Source organism: Chinchilla lanigera, unplaced genomic scaffold (assembly GCF_000276665.1).
Source record: "Chinchilla lanigera isolate Chin_1 unplaced genomic scaffold, ChiLan1.0 scaffold00019, whole genome shotgun sequence".
In the NCBI taxonomy this organism is placed as follows: domain Eukaryota; kingdom Metazoa; phylum Chordata; class Mammalia; order Rodentia; family Chinchillidae; genus Chinchilla; species Chinchilla lanigera.
Genome location: NW_004955420.1, coordinates 15,395,959 through 15,410,373, shown reverse-complemented (window position 1 = coordinate 15,410,373; position 14,415 = coordinate 15,395,959). Strand labels below are relative to the sequence as shown.

General features: G+C 37.6%; 1 long non-coding RNA gene across 1 annotated transcript; it reads left to right on the top strand.

Moving 5' to 3' along the window:
- Positions 1–3,724: 3,724 nt before the first annotated feature.
- On the top strand, positions 3,725–13,975 carry LOC106148343. The gene is made up of 3 exons (XR_001233692.1): positions 3,725–3,806; positions 11,199–11,269; positions 13,935–13,975. It is a non-coding gene; the product is annotated as an uncharacterized LOC106148343 (long non-coding RNA).
- Positions 13,976–14,415: the final 440 nt, after the last annotated feature.

Below are 14,415 nucleotides of genomic sequence, written 5' to 3'. Positions count from 1 at the left end.
TAGTCCAACAAGTTTAGTTTTACAAATAAACTAAGGCTCTTCTAGCTATGCCCCCAAAGGAAAAATGTAATCTGTTTTAAGACAAAATGTATTTCAATATCATAAAAAATATAGCTTTCCCATTGAAAAACAAGAGGAAGGGGAGCATAGCCCAACATGGACAAAGTGCTTTAAGTTCAACTCTTCATATCGTTCCCTCTAATTCTTTCTGATTAACTCCAACTTTCCTCCAGTGAGAATGTAGCTGTGGCTTAAAAGCATTCTGTTACAGCTCAGTAAGTATTTTAGAATTACTCAGTGTTTTGGGTTTTAAGCAATATCAACTGAATCTGTCTGATTTCAGTAGAGAAGTAATTCATTAAAAACATATTGGAAAGTTACCAGGAAGATTGGAAAAGCTGATTCAAATGCCCATGCAAGAGAGTATGATTGGGCAGCCTGGGGTGTATATGTATACTCTAGATACAAAGGAGGCTAGAAAACTGCTATGTGACCTTGTTGGCTTACATGATGGAAGGTTAGTTCTGTTCCCTTCAAAAATTACCCCCCAAATAGAGATAAAGGTGTTAAAATTTCATTGGCTAAAAAAATGACATTTTTTTGGTCTATGCTACAGCCAAACTTTCCAAATAATGTCATCTTTTTCAGCCTCTAACATAACCTTGTGTTTTAAAGACCATAACTTTAGCTTTTTCAGGCCTTTCAACAATCCTTAATGTTCAAAATTATTCTCACAGTATTCTTAAAATATATTCAAAGATTATTTTTCTGGGCAACCAGCAAACCTTTAAAACTAGGAGAAAATTCTGAACTTGATATGCTTTATTTTAGTTTTGAGCTCAAAAGGACTCTTTTAGAGCAGTTTAACCAGTCAGAATATCTATGCTTGCTAAAAAAGAAAAAAATAAAATTTCAAACAGATAAAATTGATGGGATTCCAATTAAATAACAAATGTCTGCTAAATAGATACGCCTTTGTTTTGAATTGCAGCTTGCAGTAAATGGTACACAAATAAAAATTTCAACATAAATTTCAGGAAGAAGTCACTACTTAGCATATAAGTGTTCCAAGCAAATAACCAAAAGAATCATTTAGACTATACCACTATTTGTTCATCTCTATGAAATATCATTAGAATCAAGCTGATGATTAAACATCTTCAATAGAAAACTTGATTCTCTGTGCCTAACTATGTACACTTTGACACAAAAATCTGTTTATTAGGTAGACAAAATGAATCTGTCTCTGTCTCTGTCTTTGTTTCTCTCTCTCCCTTCATATATGTGTGTATGAATATAAAAATTTTTTTTTCAGCTAAAAAGTCTTTTTTTTTTTTTTTCCCCTCTGGTACCGGGAATTGAACTCACGACCTTGCACTTGCCAGGCAGGTGCTGTGCTGCTGAGCTAAATCCCCAGCCCCTCAGCTAAAAAGTCTTGTTCATCATGTGTAGACACTGGTCATGTAGCATTTCTTATGAATAAGACTCAATCATACAATTGAGTTAAAACCCAGTTGGTAAAATTTATAGGTGTAAATTTATAATTAAGGTATAAACATATACACCTACATGCACTCTTTCTTGAAACTAAAAATAAAAGACAAAAAGTTTACAAACTTAAAAAACATACAGAATTAGAAAAGAGACAGCTACGGATAAATTTGTGGAATCTTGAAGTTGAGTAAGTTTCTGATTCAGAAAGGCAGAAAAGCTGAAACTTATACTAGCAGGGCTGTGTCAAAAGGATAGAAGCTGGCCTGTCTGCATTGTAAAATTTTAAGATGTTTCAGGCAGAAAAAAATGTTAAGAATTTTTGAAAACAGACTTACAAATTGGAGCTGAAAAAGAATGGCTGAAAATTTTTGTGAAGACCACTTGGAACTCCGAATACTCCTACCCTTCCTTAGCAAGAGACCAGAGGCTTATGTTCTGGAGAGCATGACCTATACAGGCTACGGGATACAGACTTTCAGGCATAACAAGGGGCAAGAGAGATGGGGTGACACATAAAATAATGGAATTAAGGGAAAGGGGCACAGTGAATGTGAACATCCGTTCCCTCCCGACATAGTTGGCAGGTGGTTTCTATAGTATATGGGAAGTACTCAGCAGTCAGTATACCATGCTCACTGTGGTTAGAGCTGCGATCCTAGTGGGTGCAGCCATACTTGCTGGGGCTGGATCATGGTGGAGTGAGGAGTCTAAGCTTCTGGCATGCATGCAAACATTTTAAAATTTGCCATGGCTGACTACTGAAGAGAACCGCTGCTTATACCTCCTAGTAGAAAAAAAGTTAATTGCTTTGTGGGTTATTGGGCTAGTCTAATAAAGACAAGCACAGATACTGACATTTAAAGTCTCTCCCATATGGCTAGATCTCTGCCTGGTCAGTTTACATGCTGCCAGGCATGTAACAGACAAGCTTTTATCATGCTTGTCTTTACCAATTTGTATTTTAGATTCTTATTGTTATTTGAATTCCCAAGCATATTCAGGCATTAGATAAACACCTCTATCTATCTTTAAATAATCCATGTGAAACATGAAAAGTTTTTCTTTTTAAAAAAAGAAAAGAACATATTTAAAAAGTTGACTTCCTGTTCTGACAAACATTTGTTCATTAAAAATTTTATGAAGCATGGTAACAAATACTCTTGTAAGTAATAGAGTTATATTCAACAACACAGACAAGGATAATTTCCCTGTGGACCTTATATGTACACTATATTATATCTCACTATAGCTACCATACTAGAATCAGATTCCATAGTGCTAAAGACAACGAGGAAAACACAGAAGATGAAGGGAGAGTGGTGGGAAAGGTGGCAGGGATCAAGGAGGGCTATTTTATATGGTATGTAATGAAATGCTGGAATAAAGAATGTTATTTAAAACTATGGATATGAATAAGACCACACAAGAGGAAAATGCCCTAAGTACCGTGATATTTAGAGGCTGAAGAGAAGAAAAGTAGATGGAAGAGGAAAAAGAAATTCTTAAAAAAGAGGAATATGAAGAGCATAAAAGAAGGGTCTTTTGTAATTAAAATTGGTAGCAGAAATAAGGAGTTCAATATAGGACTGGGAGACAAAGTTTAAGAACTCCAGGAAAGGGGAACCAAAGAGAGAAATATAAAATAGAGGGAAATATCAAAAAATTTAGAAGATCAGAGTAATGGTTTCTTATTCAGCTATCAGGAGTTTCAGAAGAGGAAATTATGAAATGGAAGAGAAGTTAATAAAGACAGAATGAAATAAAATTTCCCAGAAGTGAATGACATCAGTTCTTAGACGGATGGAGTCTGCTGAGTGTTTAGCATGGTGAATATGAAATATGTTTATACTGAAGGAAAATATCTCTGAAGTACAGGAATCAAAATGGTATTGACTGTCTCAGTAATAAACTGAAAGGTGAAAAATGGAGCAGTGCCTTCAGAATTCTGAGGGAACATAAAATATGCAAAGCTAAACTATCCATAGAGTGTGAGGAGAAGAGTAATAATATCTTCTGAAATATAAGGCCTCAAAAATGTTACCTTCCTTATGAGCTACATGTTACAGTTGAATTATGAGGTGTTCCTCACAGCCTTATGTATGAAGCGGTTGATCCACAAGGCAGCAATGCTCAGAAGTGGGGCCTAGAGGTGACTGGATCATAAAGGTGTAACCTTGCCAACAGATTATCTGTCCATGAGCTCATAGCCACATGACCTAGATGGAGGAAGTTTGTCACCAAGAGGGTGCCTTCGGAGGGTGTATCTAGTCACTAGCCCCTTTTCTGTCTCTCTGCTTCTTGGTTGCCGTCATGTGAGTGACTTTCCCCTGCTACATCCTCCTACTGAGATGTTTCTACCTTGTCAGGCCTAACAGTAATGGGGCCAGCAGACTATGAGCCATAGTAAACCTTTCCTTTTGAAAGATGTTATTCTTGGGAATTTTTCCACAATGACAGAAAGCTGACTAACAGCTTACTGGAGGTATTATTCCAACAAAATGCGAATACATCTATGAAAGTGGAAGACATTGGATTTAGGAACCAGATAACCATAAATAAAAAGCAATGGACAATTTCAATATCACAGTGAGGAGAGATTCCAAAGAACAGATCTGAGCAGTTCTAGAAAGCCACAAGTTGAGATTAAAGAAAGAGGAAACATGCTGCACAGTGGTGTATCCAAGGAAGAAAAGAAGTCTAATAGAAAGCCTAATATGTTTTAACAGAGAAGAGATTTAGAATTCTGTCAAATTAATTAGCAATAGAATAAATGACAAGTAAAAGTAAGAAAATAAAGAAAATGCTAAATTATACAAGGAAATGTAACTTAGAACAATATACAGCAGCACTACTAATATTATTTACTTAGTCTTAAAAATATAGACATCATCATTGATTATACCAGACCAATTTGTATGATCCAGACGTGGTCAGCCACATCTGCTCTTCACACCTCAGAACTTTGGGCCTTGCTCAGCAGAAAGTATTGGCCACGAGGCCGTCCACCTGTCTCAGCCCCTGCTAGGGTGAGGACTGGACATCAGTATGCCTTCCCCACATTCCTCCCAGAGGAGCCCCAAAGATACAGCCCACATCCACACAAACTCCACGGTGGTTGGCTAGAGAACCAAGTAACAAAACCTACAAGTATGGAATACTTAAGGCTCCATGGGGCAAACTGATGACTCACAAAAAACAAGATATGGGAAGGAGCTGACAAGTTAGTTTTTCTTCCTCCTCCAGACAAGACAGTTCTGAAGGAAGTTAAGTGACTCTAGTTACCTGTTCTGGAGGCTTCCTATACAGCCAAGTGATTGGCCAGTTCTTTCTGAGGCTACAGCTCCTCAGTCCTTTTCAGTATGTGTCATTTTTTAAAAAAAAAAATTCTGACCTTATTTTATTCTTCTGCATCTTCTTGTGTTTGAGGGGGTAACACCATTAGATAAACAGCATTAAAATTTGCCTTAGGCTTTTTTTTAAGAGTGGTAGCTAAGACATTGATTGAAGCAAAGAATCATATAACTACATGGAGAAGCTGAAGAGAGATTAAAATACAAAAATGGAGAAAGATTTTGTGTTTGTGGGGAGAGAAAGAGTGAGAGAGAGAGGGAAAGAGAGAGAGAGGAAAGCAGAGGAAGAAGGAGAAGGAAGAGGAGGAGATAATAAATTTTCCATCTTGTAAGAAATCAACATGTCATAGCTAAAAACAAAATCAAGAAATATAAAATGATCATTTGATCACAACTGAGAAAAATGGCAATATGTATGAGAAATATCTAAAAATTTAAGGAATGGTTCCCTCTGAATAGTAAGTGTATGGAGAGGTATCTTGGAAACCTGTGGTTTTTGTTATAAAACTAATGATGTTATTTTACTTTTTAAAGTATGAATGTTGAAAAACATTAAACATAAGAAAACTATTCACAGTATGCTGCAAGTGTTTATGTATCTTGATATAATATAGATATAATGTAGATGAATGTCAGAAAACAGCATGTAGTGAAATTCAGTTTTATCTATATTTTTATTTGTATACATTAATGTAGAAGGTTATATGAAAACTTCTAATAGTTACTAGCCTTGAGATTTTTTTCTTTTCTGAAGGTCTTTGAATGTTTGAACAGCCCTTCGATTGTATTTATAAATAAATTCAATAAGAAAGCTATTATTGAATTTAAAAAAATTTCAAATGACTCAAGTGATGATTACAGCTCATAACCTGATAAAGACGTTTAGCATATGTTAGAGTATTAAAATGCACTCTAAAATAAAACTATGATACTCACCTAACATAGAAGAAACTACCTTGTATTAATTTTTCAGTTGCATGTATCCAATCTCCCCACCTGCTATGTAAGCTACTTTGGAGACTCTGATGCCCCTACACACACACACACACACACACACACACACACACATATACACACACACAGATTATATGGGAAGGCCATGTTGCAAGTTAGATATCAGCTTAAATTGAATAACTGTCAATGAAATGAATTTTCTAAAGATGGAAAGAATAATGAAATCCTGTGTTAGTTACTTTTCTCCCATTGGTGAAATAAAATACCTGACACCCTAAATGAAAAGAAGAAAGGTTTATTACAGTGTGCAGAGTTTCAGTCTATAATCAGCTGGATCCAAGGCAGTGTGGCATGGCAGAGGGCAACCATTCAGCAAAAGATACCAAAAGCAACAAGAGCAAAAGGGATGAGCAAGCCTTTTCCTCCCCTATAACGTATGCAGGCTACCTGCCCTAGGTAGAATGAATCACAAACTCTAGATTCAACTGCCTCTGAAAAGACACCCCCCATGACCGCATGAGGCTTTTGTGGGGATATCCAAACCATAGCATTTTACAAAGACTCATGTACATCCCTTTATGCAACAGGCATTTAGTCCATCCCTAAGAGGTGCCAAAGTTTTAACAGTTTCAACAGTGCCGAAAAGTCTAAGTCCCAAGTCTTCTCGGAGCTGTAAGGCAAACTCTTAGCTGTAAGCCCCTGTATGAATGAAAAGAAAGTTATACACTTCCAACATTTAATGGCACAGGATAAACACTTGCATTCCAAAACTTACAAACGGTGGGATACAAAGGAATAGGATCAAAGCAAATCCAAAATCCAGCAAGGCAAACATTAAGTCCTGTAGTTCTATGTGCAGCATCCAAAGTAATCTATGGCAAGTTATGTGCTCCAAATGACTTGGGTGGCTCCACATCTATGGTACTTCTGGTGGTTATAGCTTCCATGGCTTCTCTCTTGGGCTAGTTTTGTTCCTTCCTTGCAGATATCCTTAGATGATCCATGTTCCTCACTTTTCCAAACTTTGCAGGTTTCCACTGCACCTTTGGCTTCTTTTTCACAGATTCATACAGTGTCTTCTCAGGGGCACACTGCATGGCCTCCCAAGCCTTCTGAAACCTGGGTGGAAGCTTTAACCCCACAACTCTTGCATTCTGCATGCATCTAAAAGCCATGCCATGTTAATAATGCCAAGATCTGCTGCCAGCTGGAGCAGTAGCCAGCCTTCCCTCTCTCTTGGCTGTAGGATTCGAGTGCCTGGATCACTGAGCACTCTGTATCCAGTTCTGAGGAATAAATTATGTAGGCTGCCACCATTCCAGCACATGGTAGAGCTGCTGTCACTCTAGGAAATGATGTTCCATGCCTTTCTTCTCAAAGCAAAGTCTTTCACTTTGGTCACTTTGAGGTTGCCAAAGGTGGGGTACTGTTCCTTCTTGTGATAGCCTCAGGTCACCTTTTCTATTCTTCTGTTTCTTTTCAGTAATCAAGATCTCCTCTGCTCTATTTTTGCAGTCCACTGCTTTACTGGAGCTTACTTCCTGGCCAAGCTCACAATGTTTTAAATTATTCTGCTGGGTGATTTGCTCTTGCTTTTTATCACTGATCTGGCTAAAAACCCCCAACAGTAGCCATGCCACCACCTCAACATTCAATTGCCTTGAAATTTCTTCTGCCAGATTAATTAGCTTGCTGTCTTAATCTCAGTCTCAGGCAAAGTCTCTGGACACAAAGCAAAATGCAGACAAACTTTCTGCCAAGTCATAACAAACATTGTCTGGAGTCCAACAGCAATACATTCCTTCTTCCCAATAGAACTCCCCACCTTCCCAGCCTGGTCTTTACCTGCAGGATTTCTATCAGCCTACTGGTCTTCTGAACTCTGACCGGAATCTCCCATACAGAGCAGCCTAAGGCATTTCAGCTTTACTTTTTCAGCAAGCATCTGTGAGCTTTCCATTCTCTTTCCACAAGCCATTTCCAAAGGTTCCTGAACCACATGGTTGGGGATAGTCAGCAAGGACCCCACTCCTGGTGCCAAATTCTGTGTTAATTACTTTTCTCTCATTGCTGAGATAAAATACCCACTGACCCAAATTAAGGGAGGAAGGTTTATTTAGCTCATAGTTTGTAGAGGTTTCAGTCCATAATCACTTGACTCCAAGGAAGTGTGGCATGGAAGAGGGGCAGCCATTCATGGTGACAGATGATACCCAAAACAAGAGCAAAAGGAGGATCAAGCCTCTTTCCCTCCCTTATACTGCATGCAGGTTACCTGCTCCAGGGAGGGTGCAGCACTCACACCCCCAATCCAAGCACTAGACAGTGAACCAATCACAAACTCTAGATTCAGCCACCTCCAGAACACCCACTCCCCCATGACCACATGAGGCTTTTAGGGGGATGTCCAGATATAAACCATAATACACAGATATAGACACCCCCACACACACATACAGTATTTGGGAAGGCTATGTTGAAAGTTATCAGCTTAAATTGAAGAATTGTCAATGAAATGATTTCTTGTAAGTATGGAAGGAGTCATGAAATCACGTCTGTGAGAGCTGACTTTACATGTCAACTTGACTGAGCACCCAGGGTGCCAGATCAAACATTATTCTGGGTGTACCTGGGAGGGTATTTTTGTGTTTCTGGATGAGATTAACATTTGAATTGGTAGACTGAGTAAAGTAAACTGGCCTCCCTAATGTGGGCAGCCCCATCCAATCAGATGTATTCCTGAACAGAACAAAAATGTTGACCCTTTGCAATAAGAGAACCCTCCTTCTGCCTGCCTGCTTGGCAGAGCTGAGCTGGTTTGTTGGTGTTTTTCTGTCTTTGGTCTTTAATTGAAACTTTGGCTCTGTTTGGGTCTCAAACCCACCAGCTTGTGGATTGGAACTTACATCATCAGCCTTCCTGGGTCTCTAGTTGGCCAATAGCAGATTTGGAGACTTGGCCTCCAATAATGAGAGCCAATTCCATACATTTATATTATTTAAATCTCTCTATAAAATATATGAAATGATGTCATGTTGTGCCTTAGTATTTTCTTCACTGTAACTTGGTATTTTACTCAGGTAAAAAATTTGGTTCAGGTACAGAGACAATAAGAGAAAGTTGACCAAGTCTAAACACAAGCAAATAAAAATGGTAAGCACATACAAACAAAATGAAACATGCTGAATGCTGTTGGGTTTTTTTTAACCTTTGTTTGGTTCCCGGTGATTTCCAATTAGAGTTAAAGTACCTCTTTGACTTAAGGATGAATCTACAAATATGTATGCACCCAGAGCCCCAACCCCAGCAGCACTAACAAGCTGCTCCACCTGTAACACAATAACGGGAAAAAAATAAGTCAGTTTGGGGAATTTCCATTTCCATTAGTGAGGTTGTTTCCACATCTGTCTTCCTTTTGCAACCAAATTATAGACCATCACTCTCCAAATATAGACATGACAACAAATCTTTGTTCCTGGATTTTCAATTTTAATGTGCATTTTTATGTACAGGAAGGCAATCAACACAATAAGGCTCTCCAGTAATCATTATCTGGGCATATTGAAAAATAGATAGCTTTTCCCCTACATTTTTAGCAAATGGATTTTTTTCTTTAATAAATAATAAATAATATGACTATAACTCTTGACAGTGCATGGCTGTCATCCAATCAATGCCGTTAGCATTAATATTTGTGCAAAGAACACTTCACGCACAAGGTAATCTCAATTTTCAGTAGACCTGAAAGTGAGCATCATTTATTTATATATATAATTCTGCATGCATGTGTCTCCAGTACCTTAGTATTAGATCAAATCTTTATGAATGTAAATAAATAGAGATAAATACATACATATGATATCTATGTACCTACTTGAGTGAGAACAAAAGCATGCCTGACCTGATAGAGATTTCCAAGGGCCAAAAATTTTTCTTCATGTTCTTTTGGAGGATCAAGAGATATTAGCAATAGTAATGAATACTTTTCCTTGTGTGTTGTCATTTTTGAGATAAGCTTTATGCTAGAGTTTTGGTTATTTCTTTTGATCCTCTTCACTAAAGTCCTAAATCCGAAGGAATCTTCTCTTTTTCTTATGGTGCATATCTAATTATAGGTACTGTGTGCAGAGCACACTGTATGATTCTGAAACAGATCCTTTGCACTTCTATTTCTTCCTTTACTTATGCACTGAAACAGGTAACTCCTAACTCCTTGCATTACTCTGAGGCTTGAATGGGTCTATGCGAGTGCTTTGTATATGTTAAACAAGTTCTCATACAGCTCTTTGACTCATACCTCTTTGACTTAAGCTTTGAGTTTTGTGAAATGGAAGAGGTCTGGAGATTATGATTAATATTCATAATGGTAAGTCATCTTGATGGTTACTTATTGTCCAGATCATTCTTGAAAACAGCCTCCTATTTTAAGTAGTGGAGACTGTGTAAGATAAGCAGTGAAACAGTGGTTTAGAATAATAAACTTAAAAAAACAGGGGATCAAAGAGACGTGTCTTTTCTATTAAGTATCTTTTGGTCTAGAATGATGAGTGGATGGTTGAGGATAGGTTCTGGCCTAAAATCTAGATGGCAAAATTTGTACTCACTTTGACAATATGTATGCACAGTTGTTATAAAATGTTATCAGTTTTTGTTTCATTCTTTAGATAAAACTGTTATTGAACAAATAGCCTCATGCCTCCTCTTCTGGTCCACCTACCTGATTTCACCCCTCTGTGTAAGAGCAGCTGGATGTTTCTTCACCTTCAAGAGAATATTGATATTGATTCAAATCTAGTACAACTTTTCAATGTTATGGCATGATCATGCTTAATTTTTGTTTGGAATGACAGTGTCCCCCAAACGTCCATATGAAAAGAATTCGTTCCTGGTCTGGGAGGTACTGCAGGATGGTGAACCTTCAAGAAGTAGGGCCATACGAGAAGTATTTATATAGTTCATTGTGGATGCTCCCTCAGTAAAGATTGTGGGATTCCAGTCATTTCCTTATTCTCTTTGATTCCTGACCATGAGGGGAGCAGTGTATTCACTCGCCAACATTGCCATTCAGTCCACCTGATCTTGAGTTGGAACTTCTAGCAGCGTGCTAAACAAAACTTTTCTCTTATAAGTTAGTTATCTCAGGTATCTGAGAATAGTAATACAAAGTGGACTAATCCAGTGGGTGAGAAAAATTAGTACATAATTAGTAAATAACACTGAGTAAGATTACAGTTAGAAAATTGTGCTAGTGAAATATTAAAAAATCTATCCATTGTCAAAAATAGGTGTGTAGTAGAGCTTGTATACTTGTATCAATTTATAACTCCACTACCAGGTCCTTGTTGTATTATTGTGGTCTTAGTTTTCTGACTTATAACAGTATTAATTTCTTTCTAGCAGTACCTTTCTGACAAAGTTGCCATGAGGATTAAGTGTATTAATATATGTAAAGCACTAAGAACACTGTCATGGTAAGTGGTAGCTATTAATCACCATCACCATCACCATATTTCTCTTTTTATAAAGATAAATCTTTTTCAATCCCCTACATACAGACTAGTCATTTTATTGGACATTTAATCTGCATTTGTTTCTATAAACTGAAGGTTAACCTCAACCAAATAATCTTTCATATAAATAAGTAGTAATTTCAAGCATAGTAACACAGCTATTGATATCTGATTCACCATGTTCCTCCACACTGAGAAATCAGAGTAAGGAATTTGGCTTCTTAATCTGGATTATATTTTTAAAAACTCCAAAGCAATGCCTGTCTTCAACTAACAAAGTCATTTATTTAGAGGATGTTGCTAAGGAATAGGACTTAGCAAGTGAAAACTGGAGTAGTAGGCAGGAGCAGAGGTAAAAATTTAAGTGTATTCCTGGTTCTATACTAAGCTAACATTAAGAATTGTAAGAAGAGTTGAAATTAGGGGATACCATAAATGGATACCAGAGCTTATCCCTGGACTTTGATTTTGGGTAATCCCTAATGTATTGTGAGTTTGGGTATTCCATACCAAGTCTGATAGGTCACTGCACAGCCCCCTACTTTCTTTGGTTTTGTGTCCCTAGCCAGCTGTGCTGGAAAAGAGTTTAATATTATACCAGAGATAATTTTACTCCACACTGGAAAATCTTAGTGGCAAACATTCCCTTCTATAGATTTTCAGAAAAATGCTAAAACAAATAATAAGTTCAATCCAATATTGAAGCTAAATAGGACACCATCACTAGGATGACTAACTTATTCTCATTTGCCTAGGACTTTGCTGAGTTTAGCATCCAAATCCAATGCCTGGGAATCCTGTCAGTCCCAAGCAAATGAGGATAATTAGTCAATCTAGTATAGAGTAAATATTTAGATATAGCAAAACCTGAAATGCTATAAAAATTGTACAAGTTACACATTTCAGGGATCAAGATTTAAAAGTTGGAACTGGTGGGAGAACATTGAGCTAGCAGCCTGCTCAGCTTCCGTGATTGGACATGTGGTCTCTAAGCAGCACGTTGGGATGTGAACAGATGTTTATGCTCAACTGAAGCAAGTGGAGGAACAAGGTCTTTTTGATCGGTGCCAGTGTAGATAACTGGTCAACCCACATGGCGGACAAGATGTTAAACTTGCTGTATTTTCTTACAGTGATGACTGAAATAAAGGCTTAGTTCCTCTTTAACTTCTGGGCTTGACAATTTAGTCAGTGGTGGTAACAAATTTCACCAAGGCAATCCCACCAACCAGAAAGTTCTCTTTGTATTATTTGAGAAATCTTCAATTATTTTTACATAGAAAATGAAGGGTTCACAATCAACACTAATTATCATAGCATTTTACTCTAAAATTCCTGAACACATATTTATATTTCAACTGACAGAATGTCAGAAACTAATGCATACAGGGAGATTTTAAGCTGCCTTTAAACCTGCATCTAACATTCTAACCCATATTTTGAAGTGTATATTATGACAATAACAACATGTCCAAATGACAGGATCCTATTTCAATTTTTGATGTTGATACATTTTTAAGATATGAGGGCAACTCATGCCGTATCATGTTCATTGATCACACACTGCCGTAAGGCATTGAGCTATTTGGCTTTCCAAATTATGAGACTGGAGCCAAAGCTGAAGGGCTAAATTGGCTAAATTCTGACACCCAAATCATAGGTTGGTACATGTCCTTCAGGAGACCACTAGACATGAGGTGGAAGAGAATTCTGAAGCCAAAGCCCTGTGAGCTGAACTCATTTGGCTGCTGTTAGTGCTGCATTTAAATTGACTGACCCCTACACTCCACATGGCCTACCTGAGTGCCTTCAGGAGGGAATCCCCAAGGACCAGGCTAAATGAGCCAGTGGCCTTCTGAGCACAAATTCCAGCTCTAAGTTGATTATTGGGTTACACAAGCTGCTATGATTTGGCTGTGACTTGTCTCCTATGGGTTCATATGTTAAAGACATGTTCCTCAGTGTGGTAATGGGAGAGGCAGGGAGATTTTTGTGAAAAAAGGGCACTGAGGAAGTCCTCAGGTCACTGGGGGTACTGCTCCTGAAAGGGATTAAGATTGTTTCTTGTGGGACCATGAATTAGTTTCTGCAAAAAATCTGTTATAAGTAAGCCTGTACACCTTTGCTTTGGCTTCTTATTTAGAATACAATCTTTTCCTCCCACAGCCACCTGATGTTAGATACTCACTAAGATAATGGGGGTCCACTGGATCATAGATTAGAAATACCAGATTTATTTGAGTGAAATAAATCTCTTTATAATGTTAGCCTACCTCAAGTGTTTTCTTATAGTAACGAAAAATGGACTAATATACATGCTAGGAGCAGCACACATGTAATTTCTGTATGTGTGTATGTGTTATGTATGTGTGATGGCTAAATTTAAGTGTCAGTTTGGCTAGATTAAGTGATACCCAAATAGCTGGTAAAACGTTACTTTTGAATTTGTCTTTGAAGATATTTCCAGAAGAGACTAGCGTTTGAGTTAATAGACTGAGTCAAGAAAATTGCCCTCCCAATGTGGGCAGGCATCATTTAATCATTTGAGGGTGGGGTTTACAAATTCAGTGCCCCTTTTCTCCATGCCTTTGGTCTCAGGCTGAATTCTTGGCCCTTTCCACTGTAGGGCTTCCTGGTTCTCCAGCTTACAGGCAGCATATTGTGGGACCTGTTGGCCTCCAAATCATGTAAGTCAATTCCTCTAAATATCTTCTTATATAGCTATATCTGCATATAGCTTATTGGTCCTATTTCTCTGATTAATACTGCATGTAACAGACATTTGAAAATATCAAACAATTCAGTCAATAAACAAATTTGATTACTTGTAGAGCCCATTCACCTATTGTTAGTCTTAAGACTAGGTATTTACAAGACATTGAGCAATGCTTACTTTCCCCAACTCTGAAGTCTTCTACCCTTCACAAGTAGATTCAATAAATTGTCTCATTCTATACACTCAGGTATGGTCTTTTCTAATAGGAAACAGAAGTATGTTAGCATCTCTGCCATTCACTCCTCCACATACCCACTCGTTCCCAATTTACTTTTTTCTCTCTTTTTAAATCATTCAAAAATACACATAACATTAAACTCACCATGTCAAC